General features: G+C 41.0%; 1 long non-coding RNA gene across 1 annotated transcript; it reads right to left on the reverse strand.

The window, feature by feature from the left end:
- Positions 1-433: 433 nt before the first annotated feature.
- LOC137162166 (uncharacterized) lies at positions 434-13,271 on the reverse strand. The gene is made up of 3 exons (XR_010922314.1): positions 13,216-13,271; positions 2,828-2,908; positions 434-546 (listed from the first exon to the last, which is right to left on the reverse strand). It is a non-coding gene; the product is annotated as an uncharacterized lncRNA (long non-coding RNA).
- Between the last annotated feature and the right edge of the window lie 2,525 nt (positions 13,272-15,796).

Here is a 15,796-nt window from a genome sequence, read left to right on the forward strand (position 1 = left end):
AGGCTGAGCGCCAGTTGCCCATAATGCTCTCTGTGAGGTCTGAGAAGAAGCACTTGTGACATTTCAGGCCACTTCCATTCATCCCTGCAGCCTCCTCAGGAAAAATGACAAAACTGAAACTTTCATTTTCTTTAGGAATTTTTCTTAATTAACTTGCAAATTCTATTCCAGCAGAACAGCAATTTCATAAACTAAGTTACCAAGTTCAAACAGATGCCAATTCATTCAGACTAACTCTCTACCCACAGCCTGTTATAAATAATACATTTTGGCAATGGTTCTAGTACTAGTGGGAAAAGAAAATAGTGTGTGCAAGAGACTTTTTATTTCTCCATATTCAGATCATTGTTGTTGCAGAGGATTACATGTGAAATGAATGACGGTTATCCACCAACTCTAGTTTTTAAATAAACTTTCTTTTATCAGTTATGCCCACAACTAAAGCAATACAGAATCAACAGTTTCTTCTGCCAGATCATAGCCTCTGGAGTCTTCATGCTGCAAAGCTGGCTGGTGCTGTGAAGCCTGGCTGCGATCTGCAGAGTCCTAAGTGGATCATAAGGAGAATTGTCAGGACACAGCTTATTTTTAGATGCTCCCTTGCTCCCACCCCCGTCTTCCCTTGTGCTCATGCAGGAATTATTACAGCCCTAGGGTTGCTGTTATCATAATGATTCAAGTACAGGGTAAGTAAGGGACAGGGATTCAGAGATGACTGCTCCTGGGCACTCTTGCATCAACTTATTGTTCACTTAAGTGTCTCCTGACCAGGGAGCAGGCACAGTTACTTGACTCCATTTCCACCTGGGATTTAGTGGTGATCAGGATCAGTCAGCCTGATGCACAACTGGTTATGCCTCATTAAGGGGCCATATGACAGTGAGTCAGAATTCAGGCCTTATTACTGGGTTTCCCCAACTTTGGAAGGCTGAGCCTCCTTTCAGGAAAATGAAACCAATGGCATCCATCCTTTAACCCTGTGATATGGTGGTAAAGGCCTACAATTCTTCATTTGGACATCTCCTGCACCTCTCATCCCCCACAAACACTTCAGGAAAGAATGGTGAAGCACTTTGTAATATGATCCAATATCTCCTTTCTTATACTGATGAGCAATGAAATAGTTAACAATGCTGGCATTTAAAGTATTGTCACTGGTATAGTCAGTACCTGTTGTAATGGATGAAGTTCACATCTCAGTACTATTGGGTCAGGCTGTCTGCAAACTCAGGCAGAATTCACTGCACCAGTTACATTTGCTTCCCACTTTTAAGATTTTTCTCTGCAACCATAACAGCTAGAGACTTTAATTAAAAATAATAAAAGCACAGGCTTTGGAGAATGGCAGCATGGTCTCTTAAAGCCCCCTGGCTCTCACTTGAAGCTGGTCCTTCATGCCCCTAGGGGGCAGTAGGGAGGTGCATTCCAAACTTTGGAAACACTGCCTTAATGCAAGTCAAACAGGGCTATTGAACAATAGCAAGGGAAGGTAGAGAAAGGCTAACCTTACATTTTTAAAAGGTTGGGTGGGGGTAAATACCTATTTTTGCTCTCATCTTAGGGTTTGAATGGGAGCTGGGCCGGGGCTGTGACATGGAGTGGAACTGTGGCTGGGGGCCTATTTTCATTGGAAAATGCTGATTTGTTTAAAAAAAAAAACAAAAACAAAAAAACAGTCTCCACAAAGGCAGTGTTTGTTTGCAGCAAGAGGTCAGTTTCAGCGAATTTCTAGTTTGGAAAATTTGGTATAAGAGTTTTGATATGATCAAAATGGGACATTTAAACATTTTCAGAATGAAAATCTCATTTTGAAAACTTTTTATTTTGAAATTTTAGCTAACGATAGCAAAAAACATTGAGGTCAAAATTGAAATATTTAAAAATTATCTAAACAAAACATTGAGTTATTGCCTCTCCTCCTTCCCCCCAGTTTTTTTTTTGGATTGGTGATTGAAGATTTTTTTATTTTTTTTGTCCTGATTTGAGATGGGGAAAATGTTTGAAATCCTGAAAGTTTTCCCAGGATGAGAAAACGGCTTCTGACCCTGCTCAACTGACTAAATCAGAAGAGAAGAGGGAGTCAGATGACATCACCATCTCCATGGTTATGACTAATTTACATAGCTTACAAAGCAGCCTGGCAGGGACTTTCACATAAGCACGCCCCCTGCTTTGGTCCCACTGAATGAGACTTTTCTACCAGTTCAGATGCTGCGTCTGACATTGCACTGTCCCAGTAGCCCAGGGATGTCCTATGCAAGGATTGTTGATGTGCTTTAATTGGCCTAGGAGGTGGAGGGGAACCTGGGACCTTTAGACCCAGGGGGACAAAGGGGGTGAAGAGGGAAGAACATCATATCAATGTATTTTTGAAAATTCCAGGGGCTTAGCCCCCAGCTGAGGCCCAAACACCCAGATAGCTTGGGTGAGCAATGGAAAGAGTATGTTCACAGACCAGATTACACAGTCTCTCTTGAACATGACCCTCATTTCTGAATCCCCAGGGTCCCTACAGAACACACAAAGGAAGCTCATTGAAAATTCCCTGTGAATGACTTGCTCAAGGACATACAGCAAGTCAGTGGCAGAGCTGTAAATAGAACATAGGAATCATGACTTCCCAATTATCTGGTCTGATCACTATAAACACAGTCTCTCATACTTTCTTCATAGGTTTGGAGAATTTCCCACACCCTATGATGCCGAGCAGACAAATTTTTGGCTCTCAAAGAAGAAACAATGTGATGAACCATCTTCCTATAACATGTCCTAATGTCCAAGTGCTCAGATAGCTTTGCCATGCCATTTCCTTTTCCTGCTGCATTACCTGTAGAGAGGATTGCACTAAAAGATGATTTTGATAATTTCTTACATGACACTGTTTGATCCTTTGAAGCTTTCCTCATACCTGTGGATGAAATACCAGTCAGTCCATATGAAAGAGCAGATGTCTGACTATTAGCAAACTTAGAGAGACGAGGTGGGTGAGGTACCATCTTTTATGGGACCGACTTCTGATGGTGAGAGAGAGAGAAGCTTTTGAGCATACAGGGCTACAACAACACTGTATGTTAGCCACCTTCTTTTTTGTAAACAAACTCTTTTTTTATTAGTATTGTTGTAGCAAGGCGCTGTGGCCTTCCTTGGAGCCTGGGCCTGGGGAAGGGTCACAATGCCCCGGCTGGACCTTGCACTGGCTTACAGTTGTACATACTTAAATCAGTACAGAAGGAACTATTTCTTTCACATGAGATGCAAATCTGAGCTCCTGGCCTCTTGAGGTCGAGATCCCCTGGTACTTGATGCAATGCTGGTGTTTTGGCTTTCTTTCACACTCCACCAACCTACTATTAATTCCCCCTGCAGTTCCAATTAGGTATGCTGATGTTCTTCACTTTCTGTCTCACACTTGTGTATGTCTCTATTTATTGCAGGGAGTTTTTAAATAGCTGCCACATCTTCACCTGACAATTCACCTGTAATTCCTCTGGGTATAAAGCCCTGTTATAACCTCCACTGCTGCGAGCAAAGTGCATGGGTATCAACAGATTTTGACTCTGAGCACAGAAGGGCTGCCTCTGTGACATTACGTTCCCGTCTTTTCTCCAGTGGTTTGTGGGGTCAGAGTCCGTGCATGGAGAGGGGATGGGCAGCCCCTGTCTACCTCCACCCCATAGGAATTTTGTAAGTAAACAAATGCTAACCCTGTCACCGTTAACTCACCCACCTTTTCCCCATACAGACACTTCATGGGGTGCAGGGTCCAGCAGAGGAGCTCTTATCTTTATGGCTCCTGATGTACTTACAGTGACAGGAGACAGAAAGGGCCCGGGACCTAATGTGGAGAAACTGTGTGGATGACCCATGCTTTCACAGCTCTCCAGACACCTGTGCAGATATTGAGAGATATACTGCACAGGAGTGGCCTGTGTAGTAAATAATATTATAGATGTAGCTTGTAAATCAGTTAGTATTTCTGTAAAGTACTTTGATATCCTTTAGGATAGATGTGCTTGGTAAATGTGAGATCATTACTATTATTATCAATAATGTAAATAACTAGCAAGAAAAGGTGTGAGGTTTTTGTCATATTATTCAACAATAACAATCCAGAATTGGTCCTAAAAGCTCTTGTGTTTCATTTCTGAGCGTCCTTGAGACAGAATTTTAAAATTCTTTGACTGATTTTGTCTTCTATTTTTGGAAAGCCTGTAGAGATGCTGCTAATGAAGACAAATGATGGAGAAAGAACTTGACCCCAGAGTATGAAATTTATCTCATTAACTTGTTTTTCCAACTGGCTGATTGATAATTTTTTGATGTAGACAGTGTAATTAATGACAGGAAATAATGCTACAGGATATAAGTTTGTGTGGGACGCAGTGCAGTAAATCTACCCTTTATTATGCATCATTTTCTTTATATACATTACTTTTGTTATGGCTTTGTACGATGCAGTGACAACCTTCACATGGAATTTCCTTGATTTAATTGTTTTAGTCCATTCTGATGTGATTTTGAGACTGTTTTGGTGTGTCATTTCCTGCTGTATTTTTAATAGTTGTGTGAGGATGTATTTTCATGGTCGGAAGGAGTGTGTCAGCCTGTGAAGTATTTCTTACAATGGAATTAGCCATTCAAATGAATTGTATTTCCTTCCTTGTGTTTGTGGAGTGGGTGTTGGCTCTGGCATTGACAGAAAATTAATTGTGGTGGATCTCCTACATTCTCTGAGTGGAAACTCCCACTAACATTGCTTCTTTGTTCACCAGAAGGCAATGAGCATGTTCTGAAATGTTCTTACAACAGATTTTTAGGAGGTGTGAAAGTTGATTTCAGAACATTTTTTAATGCTAGCTCCCACTGGAAATGCAAGTGCCTGTGGCCTGATTTAAAGAATCATAAAGTAAATGGGAATACACTGGGCTTTGTTGGGATCAAGCCCCTAGGCCCAGATTCACAAAGATATTTAGGCACCTAACTCCCCTAAATACCTTTGTAAATATGGGCCCTAGTGTCTAATAAATTTGAAACAGGAGTTTATATTGTCAAAATAAAAACAAGCAAATGCTATTGAGTGGTGTGAAACCACTGCTGGGATTAATTTTGGGCCTGATTCTATAAATACTTATGCATGTGAGTAACTTTAATCACATGAGCAGTGCCACTAAAGTGATAGGATGGCTTGTCTGAGCTACATTACGTACATGTTTAAATATTTGCAGGATTGGGCCATTGCAGTGAATGATGGTGGGGGGGGGGGGGTGTTGTTGTTTTTTTGGTTTTTAGACTAAGCCATGCTAATTTAGAACAAGATAAATGAAGGGACAGGAACTTGACCCCAAAGTAAGAAATTTAGCTTATTATGAGAAAAAGCTCCCTAGGGATATAGAATTAATTTTTGGTGCTCTATGAAAACTACTAATTACTGGTATATAATTTATTAATGAGTCTCTGATCTCTTTATTATTATTAATTACATTGCAATAACTCCTAGAGGTCCCACTCTGGAATCAGGAACCCATTATGCTAGGCACTGTACATGTACACTGGCCTCTGCTTGCAAGAATCTACAATCTACAAACTTCCCCTGTAACTGCGTAAGGCATTTCTTGGCCCAAACCAAGTTGCAGTGCAGAGTTATCTAGTTGCCGTATCTCATGGCAGCGCTAGCTGCATTTCAGCAATTTCTGTATATAATTTCAAAAGTGCTTTGGGATGAAAATCTCTCTCTAAAGTTAAGTTATCATCACTACTGAAATATCCTTGCAGTAATTAAGGTTTGTGCTGAAAAGAGAAATCTTTTAAGTGGATCTTAGTTCTTTAGCCTCGTACAAGGTGCTAATAACTCCCTTTACAGTTCATAAAATAAGTAATAATGAATATTAGGCTGGGCAGGCTATTTTATGAACTAATAATCTTCTAAAGTGGAAGTTTATCCTTCTGGGAAAGAGTGCTATGGCTGAGACAAATAGAGCTCTCACCCTATTGTTTCTATTATGCTGCAAGTGAGAAAGGGAGACAGGAGAAAGAGAAGTTGTAATATTCAGAATTTACTGAAAACATGTTGCATGTTTATTTGAAAAGAGTGAGGAATGGCCAGCCAGCTGGCAGCCTTCTATACGTCTGTGTGTCCTTGTTTAACAGATGGTGCCTGCAGAACCTGAATGTGGGTTTCTTCCCTCTGTGTTAGGTGTTTTCAAATGGGGTAAAAAGTACTGTGAGGACATCCCTGTTAATTTTAGGGAAATAATTAGGCTAGTAATAGCCTTTTTAGATGGGTAAGAGCATCCACATGAAATCACTTCAATTCCAATAAGATTTATTTTGCTGTTTAAACAATACCAGAGTTGATCGTTGGCTCACGTCCCTCTGGTAATGGCTTACCTCCAGGGTCCCCACATGGTGGGGGGGAAGGGTACACTTTACCGGGGCCTGGAGGCCCTGGGGGGCCCGGCCAAGGCCGTAATCCCCATTACCACGAGGAAAAAAATTTTCATGGAGCATGAGATTGTATGTATGGGATGAGGGATTGTGGTATGTGTGTGGGAAGGGGCCCGTGTTACAAGTTTGCACTGGGTCCGAAAAAATTATGCTTGGGCCCTGCTTACCTCATGTCTCTCTCCCTGGTTGGGTTTTTCCAGGCTGTACAGTTCCCTGCCTACTCTGTGATATTCCTAGCAAGTCAGACTGTGTAAAAAGCCAGTGCCTGCACTTTCCTTTCTCTCCAGAGGTTATTTCCAGTGTATTGGCCGCAGTTAAAAAGGGCAATCTGGTAACTTATAATCAACTGCGTTGATTCTGAAGGTGAAAGCATTCCAGAGAAAACATTAAAAACAATAAAAGAACCGACACGCATACTAAAAAGCTTACCGGAGACCACCCCAACACTAACCTCAGACTCTGATAAGCTTTTTTTGGTGGTGTCTGTGACCCGTCCGTGCCTAGGGTACCACCTGAAAATGCCAAGGTCAGGGCAGGCTGTAAAAGGAGAGCAGATTCTCCCAGCACTGGGGGGTGACACTGAAGTCAGACTTCCCAATCAGCCACAAACAGTGCTTCTGATTCCCCACACTGGTTATCAAGAAGCCAAAATAAAAATATACACAGCCACCTTTACTGCATTTCAGTCTCAGCTCCCAATCAGCCACTAGGTCCAGTAAAGAGATCAGTTATTTAAAACTCTATGCTTTTTACCAAAAAGGTTTCTTCTGACCCCAAAGAGTCAGCCACAGTACCAGATCAATATAAGTTTAGATCTTAGCCAAAATACCACGCTGCCAACCAATCCTTTAGTAACTAAAACTAAAGGTTTATTATAAAAAGAAAGAAAGAAACTATAAGAGAAGTGTTAAATAATCAAAGCAATCACGTACATACAAACGATTTGAAAGTCCAGATATATATTAGGTTTCTAATAGAATTGTGGAGTTTGCAGGTTTGTATAGTCCCTCTGGTATACCTCCAGTACCTGGATGGGTCTCAGTCCTTTGTTTCACAGCTTCAGTTCAGTTGTAGATGAGTTGATCCAGAGGTAGGTAGGTGGCTGAAGATGACTGAAGACAAAATGGATGTCGTGCAGTTGCCTTTTATGTCCTTTGGCCTTTGCCATGCTGCTGGTGGAATTTTACAGGAATAAGATGGAGTCCAGGGTCACATGAGTAAGTCCTGGTGACTCATCAGGTATATCCCTGGCTTCTCCCCCTGGGCCCTCTGTACCTGTGAATTTCTTAATGGGCCATTAAGCAGGCTAGTGCTGTAGCCATCCTGTCTGGGGTGTCACTCAGACACAGCACAATTTGAAACACAGATATATCAAACATGTCCATAACTTCCATTACACATATAACACATGAATATAAGCATTATCATCATAGCACATTATAGCCTTTTTAATGATACCTGACATGGCATATCTCACATGAATTATTATGATTCTGATGTATTGATGTTAAAAAATATAATAAATGTCCCCCCCTGCCCCTCCTCCCCACCCCAGCCAGCATGACAGGGTCAGCCCTCCAAAACTCAGAACTGGATTTTCCCTATGGCTACAAATTCATGACTGCCTCAGAACCACAACAACCATGAATAGTTCAGTAATTTCTTTATACAGCTTGGGCCTTTGACCATGGCCTCATTTAACAAATAATTAACGGACAATGGCACACTCTACAGGGTACAGCTGCAAAGGCTCGATTTTTGCATAACGAGAGGTGTGGAATCTGCATTTACTTTCCTCTAGATATTCCCCAGGAAATCAACTTAATGCTTCTTTTGTTCCAGAAATCCCTTCTTGTGTGGCACATTGTTCAATATAATCCTTTGAACCCCTCCCCCGCCCGTTATCTCATCTGTCACATCTCCCTCCTTCAGAGGTTACATATAGTCTCAGCCCACAACAATACATAATACAGTAGGCCCCAAAGATATTTAAACTTAATTGAATAAGGATGTTGCAGGAAAATACCATATCTGTCACAGCCTCCTTTCTACATTCCCCTTTTTACCTCCTGTCCTCTGTTAATTATTTTACATTAAGAATGTTCAGATGGGGACTTATATAGAAATACCTATTCTGGAATAATTATTTTGATACGTTTTCAAGTATAGACAAGCCCTAAAATTTGCAATGATCATTCTAACACATTTCACACAAACTGGCCTGCCCTTCGCATGAAAAACTCTGTATCTGATTATCAATCCCATTAGCTAATCAGTCTGTTAAATTTAAAGTTAAATATGACATTGCTGAGACTTCTGCTGGAGAGGGTCATAATATTGTTGATAATTGGCACTATTTCTGACACTAGCAGCATATGGACTCTTTGTCAGTTTCCAGGCTGCTTTAGCAATAGGAATAATGCTATAATCAATAAAATGTAGTTCATGAACAGTAATTTATCCTCTTCTGATATTAATCCAATATTCAAGCTGGAGCAGGGTGACCAGATGTCCCGATTTTATAGGGACAGTCCCAACCAATATTCAGGGCTTTTTCTTATATAGGTGCCTATTTCCCCCCACCCCCTGTCCCAATTTTTCACACTTGCTATCTGGCCACCCTAAGCTGGAGGGAAATACTCAAAGCTGGTTTCTTTGTCTAAGCTGCCAGTGACACAAATGATGTTAATTTTGTAAGGTATTGGAATAAGTAATAGAGCTCCCCCTAATGGTGGTTCTATAGTTATAGCAAGTTTCAATCTTTTCTGTGTACTGTTTTCCCAGTCTCTTGTTAATAAAGTTCATTTAAGACGGTGTCTGAGGGGTTAGCGTGTGTATGCGTGCATGCCTCACACAGCAGCTCCTCCTCATGAGAGCCTAACACTGCCACGAACTGATGATGAGGGAGGGATTCCTGGATAATCAGCCTGTGTTAACGTAACCCACACAAGGAAAATGTGGATCTTTGTTCTCCCGATGACTGGACCACATAAAATTTTGTGTCTATGGGTACTATTAATCAGAGCAGTGCTTCTCAACCTTTCCAGATTCCCATGCCCCTTTCCGGAGTCTGATTTCAGCCCTGGGCAGCAGGGCTTGGGTTTTGGCTTGAGCCTTAGGCATCCCCGCGGCTCCCTCGATGCACCCAGTGCGGGGGCGAAGGAGGGGCTGGGAGGACGGCAGGCTGAGGGGCTGGGTTGGCGTGCCCCTTGGGGTTGTCAGAGGGGGGCAGCTCCTCTTCTGAGGGCCCAGCCGGCACCCTCCCACAGGCTGGCATCCAGGGGCATGGCTTCCCCCTTCGGTATGCCACTGGTCCTGTCCTGGAGCCACTCCTGGCCCCAAACAATGTCGTGCGGTGGCCACTCCCCCCATCATCTCTCTCCCACCTGACGTGGGCCCAGCGTCCTGGCCAGGAGCCGCTCATGGCACCAAGCAGTGCCCTGTGATAGCTACTCCTCCCTCGCAGCCCTTTCCCCTCTCCCTGTCCCTTATGCGTGCGCTCAAAATCATTTCGCGTGCCACAGGTTGCCAATTCCTGGTATGTAGAGAAGTATAAACAAGTCATTGTCTGTATGAAATTTTAGTTTGTCTGACTTTGCTAGTCCGTTTTATGTAGCCTGTTCTAAAACTAGGCAAATATCTAGATGAGTTGATGTACCCCCTGGAAGACTTCTGCCTACCTGTAGGTACCTCTGGTGTACCCCTGGTTGAGAACCACTGAACTAGAGCACTTAGTCATTTAATTCAAGTGGTAGATTATTACTTATTACTGTAGCACTGAAAGTGCATGGTTCAAACCCAGCTGTCAGCACAAACAAGATTAGTTAAGTTGCCATTTCTTTGATCAATGGAGAGAGCTTTGTAAACTTTATTTTAATCAGCCCTAAAGTTTTTTTTTATGCCTAAGCATAATGGCTGGATTTACTGGACACACAGATCCCTATGATGGATTGTGTAAGAACTGGGAATCTCATATCAAAAGGCTGGAATAGTTTTTGATGTTTTAGTGTAACAGGAAACAACAAGGTATGATCCTAGTTTTGTCTTATGGGAAGTAAAACCTGGGGCCTGTTCCACTCACAGCAGTACTAGGGCTGAAAGAATAGCTCTAAAGTAACCTCTTGTCATAGTAGAACATTTCTGGTTCCATAAGCAGACCCAGCAACCTATGAAGTCCATAATACATATGTAGCAGAACTAAAGTAAGGTCAATGCTGTGAATCTGGGGAAAATTTGGATGATGCTTTGAATGTTTATTTGGTGTTTGGTCTGAGTGATGGAATCTTAGAGAAATGTTTGCTAATAGAGGTTAATCTTACATATTACCAAGCTGTGAATATTGCTGTGTTAGTAGAGAAAAGACATAGAAGAAATGGCCCAGCATAAAAGTGATGTACAACAAATGAATGCCACATTTGCCAAGTGACTGTATACTTGTAGTCAGTATGAATACATGCAAGATAAACAAATCCCAGAGAAGCTCAGATCTCATTTGGATAAGACTGAAAAAGGCTGAGTGTCTCTGTAAAAATGGAAGTGGACCCAGTCTTAGCAGGAAAATTATTAAAGACTGTTTAGAGCCATCCTACTAATTTATACTTCATTCTAGTGTGAGACAGACACCAAAAAAGAAATAAAGCTGGGAGAAGGTCCTGCAGGTTAAAACGTCAATCATTACTAGTGGTGGAGCAGGACAGCCATCTGCTTTTGGGAAGGAATGGCCCCATGCTCGATTGACAATGTTTTTTATGTCATGCCAGAGCACAGAGTTCTCAGCCATGGAAATGACTTGACATAAATTCTGCAAAAGCATGCTAGTGTCATTAGTGGTGTGGATAAACTAAAGGAAAGTTGAGCCTCCTGAACACTGAAAGGAGGAGGCCAGCCAAGTTTTAGAAAGACTCATTTGATTTCATATGTCTTCGGAACAAAAATTGAGCTAGGGTTGGAGCCATGCAAGTGTGAAGGAGTTGTGAGTAAGGTAGATCAAAGTGAAAATTGTCATGAAAAATGGAGATATAAAGATCTGGGAGTAATTTCAGATGAATGATTAATCTTGTTTTAAGAGTCAGCAAGTCCCCCTTGAGAAATATAGAAGACATTTTTGCTGTGAGTAGGGGGCCAGAAGTTCACATAGGTGGTCATAGCTCATGCTTATTTACAGATGGAGCCGTAAATCTCATGCACTATTCAGAGTAAATACTCCTAAGGGGCTGTTCCAGTTTACTAGACTGCCCTTTGGAGCAGCATCAACTCCTGCATGATGCCAAAGAGCTGTGGAGCTGGATGGGATCCCTGGAACACAGTGTTAGTTAGATGATATTGTGTCACAGGATAATTCACACAGAACACTTAGAAAAACCTGAGCAGAGTGTTTTAAGGCAGAAACTAGATGAGGTTGAAGAAAACCAAGCCAAATGTGAATTTTTTCACCAAAAAAAAAAAAAAAAAGAATATTGTGGCCATACGATAGATGCAAAGGACCTGAACAAGTGAAAGGTTAAAATAACTGCTGTAAAGCCTTGGCTTAGAAATATTGCATCAGGGACATTGGATATTGCTTTTCTTTATCGCTCTTATTTTTCATCTGACTTCCTTCAACATGGTTTAGCATTGTTGATTCTTAAAGGTCAGTGTCGGTAGTTTTATATACCTTTGCTGTCTGTATAGCCATATATATCTAGAAAACCCATTTTAAATACTTAAGTTCAAATATTGCACAGTAATATATTCTAATAACTAGATAACATTGCATAACCAATGGTAATTTAGGGGTGTGTTACCCACACTTTTGGTGCCAATCAATAGCAAGCTAAAAGAGAATGAAGGGAAACAAGAAGTGAAAAAAGAAATAAAAGACTAAAGAATAAAATCTGGAAGATTGCAGGAATTGACAGTGGAACTCAATGCATCTTCAAGCCAGAGAGAGAGCCTTTTACAGGTTCACCACACTATAGAGAAGACTGAAATACAAAGACGTATTGTTTAAGAACCTAACATTATATAAGTTGTATACACTAATATTGCTCATAGTATGAAAGTGCCATTTCATCAGTAGCCTGGATGACAGAATTGTGAGGTGAACCTGGGTTATATTATCAGAGGTATTACTAATGCCCCATATTTATGTGTTAGGAACACAGGCAGGAATGTTTCACACTGTGTGTAAGCTACACTTTTGAGCAGGTAGACATTTCCTCTGCTACAGGGGAACAGTGCACATATACATCATTGAGGAATGGACATACAGACAAATATAGCTTATTATTACATAAATTCAATTTTATCTCTGTATTAAAATATGTTTAGTATGTTTGCTGTTGTGCAGAAACCAGTAGCGGGAAGAACAGTGACTTCTATGTCAGCAGAATGAATAGAGATACATAAAAATGACCATAAAAACCCTTAACATAAGATAATGATGAAATAAAAAGAGATGACAAAGAGACATGAGCTGGCAAAGTGAAAGAAGAAAGAATAGGAACATAAAACTGGGAAAAATAGGGGGAGAAAGACTGAACAATTTTTTTCTTAAAACTAGTGGGTGTAATTCTGATAATTGGTTTTGTACCACTGACTTTACATTGCAGAAAGGGTTTCTGAAAGTGCATTAATGTTGAGCTAAGTTCTAATGTGCTGGCTCTTTAACAATGCTGCTTCATTTGAAGAGTCATATTTATCATTTTCCTTGACTTTTTATTATTCATATACAAAATCACCAAAATTCAGGAAATACAAAGTTTTACAGCTGAACCAGTGGGTGATCCTTACCTGCTTTGCTCTGCTTCTTGGAGCACTTATGTGCTCCTAGGATTTTGCAACCACTCTGTTCTGTAGCTTAGCTGTGACTTTATTTTAGCACACCTGATAAAGTTTCTGCTGGCGAGTTCTCTCTCTTCCAATAGCCCCTGTTCCCTCCCCTCTTTTCCAAAGGGCTGGTTTAATCCTGTAACAACAGGGATACTGCCTTTAAATATTTTAGTGAGTAAAGAAAGTGAATGTAAGAACAGCAGGACAAGGTAATGGGAAAAGAAAGAGATTTCAAAAACTGACAAAGAGCTATCTGTACTAAGAGAGATACACACACTCAGAGACATAGACACCTCAGGGGCTGGAAAAGATTGATTGGCATTGAGTACAGGACAGAAGAAGAAACCTTGAGATATGAATCTCTTTCAATACCATAGCTCACCAGGGTCTAGGGAGTTGTGCACTAATTTTAAAAATGTTTGCAATCTGACACTCTGATGTGGAAAGAGTTTCATAGGGAACATAACTATCTAATAGGGTCTTTCTATCAGCAGGATAAAAAAGAAAGGAGAAGCAGCACAAAAAAGCAGACAAGATTAATAATGATACAGAGAAGGTTATAAAAGACACCAGAATGAAACTCAGCTGAAGACTACACTATGCAAATTCATAGCATATGGAAAGTGTGAAGCAGTGGCAGGAAAGATGACAGGTGACCTGCAGAGATGAATAATTCCAGGGAAGATTAAGGATGGGTTCTACAAGAAGAAGAGCTTTTAAAACTGCAAAGGAAATGGCAGGATGCTGGTGAAGTCTAAGGATTTGGGAAATGAATATAAAATTCTAGGTAAATGATAATCAATAGATAAGATGATTGAGAGAAAGAAGAAAGGGAAAAAGAGGGACAATCTGTACTAATAATATATTACCATCTGAAAAGCACTATTTTCAGAATTGTGTCAACAAAAATAATGATACACACACACACACACAAAGGAGTCTAGGAGAGGAAGATAGTAGAATTTATGGAAGGATTTAAAGGAGAGAGTGATACTTGTCTGACAAGCAAAGGAAGATGCTTGAAGCCTAAGAGGCAGTATGACAAAGGAACAAAACTGTGAATGGAGGAGACAGGACAAAAAGGAGATATCTGAGAGATGGGTGGAGATGGGAGACTGGACAGAGGAGGAGAACTCAGTGTAGGAAAGTAGATTTGGGAATTGTCTGCTACAGGTGGCTGTTGAAACCATAGAATGGCTGAGTTCACTGAGAGAACGAGGAGCAGAGAGAAACAAGGGCCGAATTCTCGAGTATGGAAGCCAAGAGGTAGGAAAGCAGAAGAAAAGGGGAGTGACTTGTTGGACTATCAGTTTGTGCTCCTCAAATTCTATTGCAAGGAACCCTTGTCCTTGTGGCTACAAGCAAAGCTGAGGCAATTGGCTATTAAGTTGCTGTCCAGAGTTGTGTACTGAATTATTGTTTAGGTAGAGACAGAATCCTGATGTCCCAGCCCAAGCAAAGGTAATCCTTTTGGAAACAGGAGGATGCAAAATTGAGTCCAACTGGCATACCTGTTAACTGTATTCATAATGTATATTCCTGGGGTAGCAGAAAATGAAAATAGATTTGGTATAATTACAGTTTGCTAAGCATGGAACTTATCTGCTGTTTGCAAGATGTACTTATCAAGGACAGTGCAATGTGGCAGGTAGGGCAGTGGGCAGAAATTCAAGCTACCATGGAGATGTGTGTCTTAGTTAGGTGATAGGTGCACATTCATACGAAGCCCAGTGATGTGGGTCAGTAATGAAAATATTAAATATTAAATCAGTCCCAAGACCGATTCTTTAGGAACTCCACTAGTAACCTCTCTCTAGCCTGATAGTTCCCCTTTCAGTACTATTCATTTTTCCTTTTAGCTAATTCCTTGTGCTTCTTACAATTCTTGTACTAATCCCCATGTTCTCCAGTTTAACTAATAATTTCCCCTGTGGCTTTACTGAAACCCAGATAGATTAGATCTACCACATTTCCCTTGTCTAGCAAATCAGCTGTATTAGAGAAAGATACCACACCAGACTAGTCTGGCATGATCTATCTTTGGTAAACCCATGTTGCATTTCATCCCATTTTCCATTTACATCCATGTCTTTAATTATTTCTGCCTTCAAAATTTCTAAAGCCTTGCGTGCTTCTGAGCTCAGGATAACAGGTCTGTAGTTGCCAGGATGAGGATGTGGAGATTCATACTTCGCCCACATAGAGCAAGGTGACTGCCTTTGTGCAGGTGAAGAGAATTTTCCCCTAAGGGTATCTCAAAATGACAAGCAGATATATTTCATACATACAGAACTATAGAAAGGATGCTCCTGCTGCCTTAAAACACCCAAATGCTAGGACCTGAGCCAGCTGCAAGCAGCTGACTCTTTTGTGGTTCACTGTTGTCGTTTGTATAAACTGCAGCAGTTTGCAGCCTCTGAAGACATGCCTCCTTTCTCTTCTCATTTTTGATGTAATGGCACCCTAACAACAACTTACCTTCTTTCTGCATCCCTCATTTATTGCGGTTGTTCTGAACAGCCTTTATTAAGTTACATAAAGG

The sequence above is a fragment of the Emydura macquarii genome, unplaced genomic scaffold (genome assembly GCF_026122565.2).
Source record: "Emydura macquarii macquarii isolate MOO-44397 ecotype Brisbane River unplaced genomic scaffold, CSIRO-AGI_Emac_v2 contig_2422, whole genome shotgun sequence".
Lineage (NCBI taxonomy): Eukaryota > Metazoa > Chordata > Testudines > Chelidae > Emydura > Emydura macquarii.